The 7,480-nt window shown below is 43.9% G+C and overlaps 1 protein-coding gene across 2 annotated transcripts in view; it reads left to right on the top strand.

Annotated features, from left to right (window-relative positions):
* Positions 1-4,506: 4,506 nt before the first annotated feature.
* Positions 4,507-7,480, top strand: part of LOC135395245 (ras association domain-containing protein 10-like) — a 48,146-nt gene continuing 45,172 nt past the window's right edge. For both annotated transcript variants that reach the window (XM_064626485.1, XM_064626483.1), the window contains exon 1: positions 4,507-4,847. The gene's annotated coding sequence lies outside the window, so the exon portion shown is untranslated. The remainder of the gene's footprint in view (positions 4,848-7,480) is intronic.

Raw genomic sequence — 7,480 nt, 5'->3', positions numbered from 1 at the left:
AGTTCCCCCTGAAGTCGGCCTAGGACCCATACCCCCGTCTCTCCATCTGTCCACGTCTGTACAGTTGCTTGGCGGCACTAACACGGAATTAAAAAAAAGAAACGGAATTGCTGCAAGAAGAGATGCTGTCAATAATGTCAGCAGACGACGCAAATAGCGGGTGCTTTTTTAGGACTTTGTATTCAAACTTTTAAGCCTCTGAGGCAGAAGGGACCTGCGTGAGAACCTGTAAATGACTCGATAGATTGGACACCATTTAAGGAATCTTGTTTCTTCGTCGATTTATCGCGGCTCAGATATAGATGCGGCGGAAACTTAAATGCGTTCCACAGACAAGTTGAACCGCCGTGATTTCAGTTGACTGAGAGCCACTGTGTCGTATTCATATTTTTCACTTTCCCACACGTCTGGAGACCCCGACCACCGTGGCTCCTACTTCCTGGGTATATAATCAGTACAGGCGAGAGAAAATTTAGGCACGCACGAACCAGTTTATGTCTTTCTTGACACCGCGGATTAGATTGAAATCATTCATCGTGTGTATTGGAATGCTTGTGCTCGACTCAAATGCTTCAATCATGTCGAGTCCTTTTCCTGTCCAACTGGTGTGTCCATTAATCAAGGGCAGTACACTGCGAGGACTTACAATGCTTCCAACGTAATCCTTTTAATATTGACGTACGCTTCAGTAATCTCAACACTCATCCTTCGTTTTCGGAGCTTCTCGAGTCAAGGTGCCGGTAACTATGATGTATGACTGGATCTCTTATTACAACGTGTGTTCTAATGTGCTTTTCGTTTAGTTATGCATCTCACGGAGTTGATATGATTTTTTAAAGGAGTAAATGTTTCTTATACATCGTTAAAGGTAGTACTTGGGTAATGGCTTTAGCATTTCAGCGTGCCGCAAACTCCTAATATCAAAAAAGGACTCGGATAGGTAAAGACTCGATAATTTAGCGCCCTGTCTAATATATAGTGATTGATTGATTTGTAAAAGAAAAAAATGGAGGTGTTAGTCTCGAGCCACCCTGATACATGCAGGCAGCTCAGTCGTTGATGTATTGACTTATGCTTAGACTGCTAAGTACTTAGTCATTTCACTGTGCAAGTGCACGTTCAATACCGGAAGCCGGTGTCTCCTTGCAGTAACTTACTTGTAGCTTAGTACTCCACAGAAAAGTAGCGCAATACTAGCGTCGTTACAAATTTGAAAAAGTACCTCAGGAAGAATCTACACGTGTGAGATTACCTCAATAATGAAGCATTGAAAAAATCATGTAACTTTTCTCTCAACATGTCAAACGATGTGAACAATCAATTGGTTTAAAGTTAATCGCTCGTGTACCGCCACCAAGCTATAGTGTGCAAAGAGCATCCCGAATGATGTTATTATTTCTTCGCCTCATATATCTACATTGTAACCTTTTTAATGTGAGAAATTAGCTAGATCGCGTTCTGCAACCTGTGTAAGCTAAGGTAATTCTATCTTGCCAGGCCTGCAAAGGCGACGGAACGTTTGGAGTGCGATGACTATCGCGATATCTCGTTGCGTCTCCGATATATTTTCGTATTCCTGTTGCAGACGACACGACGAACAATAAAGTTGCAAAACACAGTTTAAAATGCTCGACACGCTCACACTCGTCTTGAAACTGATCTATGGGCAAGGGGTCGACGTTTCGACAGTGCCACTGTCGAAACGTCGACCCCTTGCCCATTTTACTTTTTAACGTCTCTCTATGTAATAAATTAGTGTTTGTAACTTCCCTAAAATCTGTTGCCGCGTCTTTTTTTGAACTTCTGTAAAACTTCGTGGCCGTTTGATAATCCTTTTACCTCACCCTATATATATATATATATTGAAGATATTGAATTCATTACCTGGCGAATTCTGCTACTCCCACAAAGATCCCCCCAGTGAAAGAAAAATGAAAAGATGAAGATATAAAAATAGAAAAGCATCACCCCTCACGGTCACCGAACTGTACGGTGCACATAGGCGTAGCTACATCCCCTAGAAGTGAAATGAATTGCGAGAAACTAACAGGAACGGGGAACTTGACGACACATGTCTAGAATGCGGTCCTAAAGTACAGATTCCATATCACTTTTCACTATGAAGTTGACAACCGCTGATAACGCCGCATCTCTCTTCTTGGGTTCCCATGCACCCAGCACCTTGACTATATCGAAGGTTCTATTGTCCAAGCGGTGTGGAGCAGACTTCAATGTAGCTCTTTGGGATGCATATCTTGTGCAGTGTATAACGATGTGTTCCGTGTTTTCCACAGATGCACACACCAGGACAGTTTGCTGAACTAGCCCTGCCGACTTTATGGAGAAACTGTTGACCTCTCTGCCCCCTCGTCCGCTCATTGTCATTTTACATCTAATGCAGTCCCGTCGGCCACAACCCAGGTGGCCAATTTCCCCATTCATCATCATCAGTGCATTTGTTGTAGTTGTTGACTGTGACTTGGGTTACCGAGCCACAAATTTCCTCACTCATTGCTACGTGTATGCTGTTCCCTGTCGTTAATAGCCGCGTCCCAATTTGTACATGGAATTATAAAAGACCAGAAAACAAGGCATTCCATTGCAGCAACTGACTTTTTCTTTATTCTTGCACAGCATGTTTGAAATGAAAGCATCCGACCTATCTCTCGAGGACAAACACGCTGCTCAAAGTTAACGGCCAATTCGTATACGAAAGCCTCGCGACCACTTTTCACCTGCAGCTTCCTCGAAAGTTCCCCTCCCACGGAAAATGCAGGTGAAGTAAGAACAGGCTTGTACAGGTGTTCGTTATAATGAAGCTTTGAGACAAAAAAAGAAGCGCTTTTCCTCAACGGTCGCTGGCGCATTACGTCAGCCTCACACGGAATTAATGAGAGGTGTCGGTGTACTTTATCCATCAAGCATGTCGTAGGCGTTGTAGAAGACGTTTTCGCTCCTTTCTCCAATGGTAGATCCACTCGAGTGATTTTTCCACCTGCCACCTGCTCGGTCTTCTGACCTAAGTAGCATATCGTACAGGAAGCGAGGTCGCCGTCAACTTTCTCGCAAACTCCACATGTTCGCGTATAAAATTGTGTGCTATGTTAGAGAAGGTAACATATGGCGCGACATGCGTGCGTCGGTCGGGTAGTGTTTTGAGGACGTTGCTGTCGTTTCTTGTTCTTTATTTCGCAGGGACGACGCTGAGCTGGATTTATGGTTGGCCAGAAGTGTCTCGTCTATCCAATAAACTGCGAGCTTGTTTGAGTTCAGACGAAACTGTGCGGTTCTATTTGCATGTTTCGGTTTGTTGCGTCGTGTCGTTTAATTCTTGCGCAGTTCACGAAGAAATATCGAGCTTCCGTGTATCATCCGATGCTGCGGGAAATGTTATCCGCGTGTCTATGCTTTTGCTCGCTTAGAAAACAATAGTCTATTTCTTTTCCTTTCATTTTCTTGTGTTAGCACTGGGGATATTGGGTAACCCTGTTTTTTATCGCTCTATCTATCTTTACCATTGTTTTTTTTTTATTCTTTTGTTGCTTACCCGCGAACAGCTGATTTCGTAAAGTATAAGCTTGTCGTTATTCCGAGCTGTGCTCATACATCATGTTCATTTCGTGAGTTTATTTATTATATATTGCATTTAGCATATATGATTATTTTATTGATATTTACGATTGGATTTGTTCATGCTACTTTTGGGAAAAACGTGCTTTCTGAATGAAAGATGACGATCCCTATCGAGCGAACCCCTCACGGAAGTAAAGTATTTCCTTTCAGGAAAACTGTTCCTTTAAATTTTTCTTAATCAACTCAGCTCTGTAACCACTTGACTACTTATTTATTTATTCCTCTTTATTTACTTATTTTGCGAACGGCCTATATATTTTCGACCAAGAAAATGAATGTGATTTCAATCGTAATATAACGTTACTATTTTAATATGACGTTATACGTTATTTTCGTATGTATGTTTTGACTCGAGAATCAAAATCATGGCCGACATCGTGTCCCAAAACGATGAAGTCAATGCTTTTTCGTGCTTCGAATAGAAACAACAACTTGCGTCTCGCTTCTCATCCGCTGTATGACATCGACGAGCCAATGAGACAAGCGTTCGGACTGCGTCAAAAGTGATAACATATAACAGCATGGTACACGGCGAAACGATAACAGCAGTTACTTCCGCATTCTACCGTACCCCATTGGTATTCAACCGCAATTCATTAAGCATAGCCCCCAGGAAGACCTCCCGTTTTCATGGAGGCGTTGGACCCCCATGGGTATTGCGTTCATGCTCGGTTTACTCTCACGTGTTGTTCACAAACACAACCGCAAGAACAAACTCGCGAAACCGTGCATCTCTTTCCATCGCGCCAGATGAGAAGAGGAATAGCTCCCCTCCGCTCCCCTCTCTGCGTTCGTCGCGCAAGCGTGGCTGCCATGACAGGTCACGAGTTTCCTTCGACCAATGAGAAGGCGTGGACGCATTCTCCTCCGCATCCCTCGAGCGCGTGTACGTTTTTTTCTTTTTTTCCTTCGCAGCGCACGCTGTGTTTGTGTTCTTTGCATCTTTCAATCTCGTTCGCTGCGATGTGGGGTCTGCCAGTTCGCTGTGGAGCGGCGTGCTGTGTCAAGTGACGGATGAAATTTTCGCGCGCGCTCCGTATTTTTGGCAGTGATGCGATTAGAGATCACGGTGCCTGTGTCCACACTGCTGCAGTCCACGGATTTGACGTGATCACGTTGTCTTCGACGTGTTGAAAGCAGGTTTCGTTCACTAGCCAAAGAGGATACTATTTCGTGCCGTGAGTGGTGGATTGATAGCAACGTTGAGCCTTATGGTGAGTGACTTGCTGTCTGTTTTCGTTATTACCTCGAGCCTGAAGCCTCGGTGCGCGCGCGATGCTCGTTAGTCATTCAAAGGAGCTTGTCAGTTAGTAGGGTGGGTTTAAAGGTAGGTCACAAGTGGGTTGTTTCGCTGGAAAGGTGCTGTGGGCGGTTCAATGCTTCGGTTGGGAGCATTAGCGTCTATGAGACCTGCTTGAGAGCGTTCTGTGTAGTGGATATACTTAGCGATGCAAAAGTTCCATAAGGCCTTGTGTGTCCTATATATACCACCTAGAAAGCAGGCAATGTGGACCTTTATACCAAATAGAAGTGTGCCTTTCGCTGAAAAGAAAAACTCAAGTTGCCTCAATGAAGTGGAAAAAAAAAAAATGAAGTCGAATTCAGCCTCTCCTAGAATTTGTGTTTTCTCTGTATACCAACAACTGCGTTGTATTTATCTCTCTGTTATTTTCGAGAATTCGTTCTTCCCGCACACGCAACCCTATATCTGTCTCTATATCTTTGTTATCGTCACATATTGCTTTGCCCAATCACTTTCTTACGGCTTTTGCAACTCCCTTGGCACGTTTGAAATGGACTACCCGTACAATATGCGTTCTACTTTCCAACTCCATTACAATTGCGCCAGCCCCCATTTGCATGAATATATATTCCTGTCTAGACGGAAGGCAACACATGAGATGAGCTAGCAACCGTCACGACATATCGATTATCGTCGGGGTTCCTCAACCTCTCGTTTGTTGCATCAAAGTTAGGTCGGATGCGGGTGGCGGATTGCTATGTCATCTTTTTCTTTCTTTTTGCCTCATTATGTTCCGATGCGGGCAGCACCGCCTTGAACAAGACCTGATAGATATTGGAACAACATTCTGCATAAGAATTGTCGGTTTTGATTGTGCCGTTGTGAATCCCGGATTCCAAAGCGCACTATTCCAGTGCCTTTATGCGAGAAAGAAGTTATTGATGATGATAAGAACGAGAGAAAATAAAATAACGTATGTCGTGATAGGGTAGGAGAGACATTTAAGTGATTTCTAATTATTATCCTCGAGATAATACCGGTGAAGTTGTGACGTTACAGAAGTTACCTTGCGTGTTTGTCAGTTAATTGGCCCCGTAATTTCAATCGAGGGAAATTATACGAGGGGCAGAAGTGGCCGTAATCAGTTAGAAAATACACAGGGCACAGACGCGCGTGATTCTAGCGCGTGAGACACCTGTCTTCCGGTATGCTACCTGCTCCGACTGGGAGTGACGAGGAGCCCCATAGAGTTAGGCTTCACCACTATGCGTCCGGCTGGTGCGGCAAACGTTCACTCCAGGAATTGAAGCGACAGCCGTTTCGATATGATTATTTATAACGACATAGTTTTCTTTAGAAGCTCAGAGTCAGTGCAGAGGGATTTTGTGGTAGATCTCCATCGCTGTCTTCTTCCGAATTGTCAATAAGTGTACAAGTTGGGATATTCCACAAATACAAGAACGGTGGTTGAATGTTAGCAATTCGTCGTTCTAATATTCAGCAGTGCTCTAACATTCTAACAACAACAACAACAACATTGTTAATACCTATGAGTTGTAACATAGACATCCAGTTGTGTGTATTTCTTAAAGGAAAGGAATACAAATGAATTCTTCGGATCAATTTAGAGACCACCATCATTATACGTGTGTGTCGATCTGTCCATTCTACGCACGTGCATCAGAATTGAAGAATTCCTGGTTAGCCCCTAAACGGGGTGTATATCTATTAGAACAAAGAAGAAAAAAGGGAGGAAAGGTCAGCCAAACGGGACGTCGGGTCTAAACGGGTTTAATTAACAAATCAAATTTTCTGCAGCACATGAGACCAACGCCCCCGCTACGTGCATCCATCTCGTTTAATTAACGAGAGAGATAATTCGCGCAATATTCTCAATAAGCACGTAATTCGAATTTCTAGTGTCTCCTCATGTGTACTCCATCCTGGCAATCTTACACGCCATCTTTCTGTGTGTGGCGTCAGCGATTCTTTTTTTAATTGCATCGCATTCCGGCCGACGTACCGAAAGTATAAAACAGACACAGAACGGAACATTCCATCAGTTTCCATTAAGGTTGCCTAGCCGACGATCTAAGAAATACACTCAGCCTCGTATACTCACCTAGCCTAAAACCAAGGCTGAAAAGGATGCGTAGATGTACCTTAATTCTCATCTCTATGGCACGGAAATTGGTTATTAAAAGTTGGTCATTAGCCGTCGGTGACACTTTGATCTTAGTACCTAATGGTGCACGGCTTTCATTTGATACCAAAGTGAATACCCACATGAAGTCGACATCAGAGCCGCCTCAATCCATTTGTTCCCCTATGCACGTGACATTCCTTTAGGGATGCACCGCAGGAAAGCTGGCAGCTTTGCTGTAGCACACGAATAGCGCATGTAGGTTGAACAAGCGGGCTGGCGTGTCTCAATGGTCTTCTTTTTTTTTAAAGGAAAGAAAAGAAAGAAGGAAAACAAGAAGCTGGGGGGGGGGGGGGCGGTACCGAAAAACGAAATGGAAACGTAACGGAAACGAAACGGAGTGGTAACGGAGGTGGTTACTAGTAACGGAGGTGGTAACGGAAACGAAAAAGATTCCGTTA

The sequence above is a fragment of the Ornithodoros turicata genome, chromosome 5 (genome assembly GCF_037126465.1).
Source record: "Ornithodoros turicata isolate Travis chromosome 5, ASM3712646v1, whole genome shotgun sequence".
Lineage (NCBI taxonomy): Eukaryota > Metazoa > Arthropoda > Arachnida > Ixodida > Argasidae > Ornithodoros > Ornithodoros turicata.
Note: the sequence above shows the minus strand (reverse complement) of the source record. Positions and strands in the feature narration are given on the sequence as shown.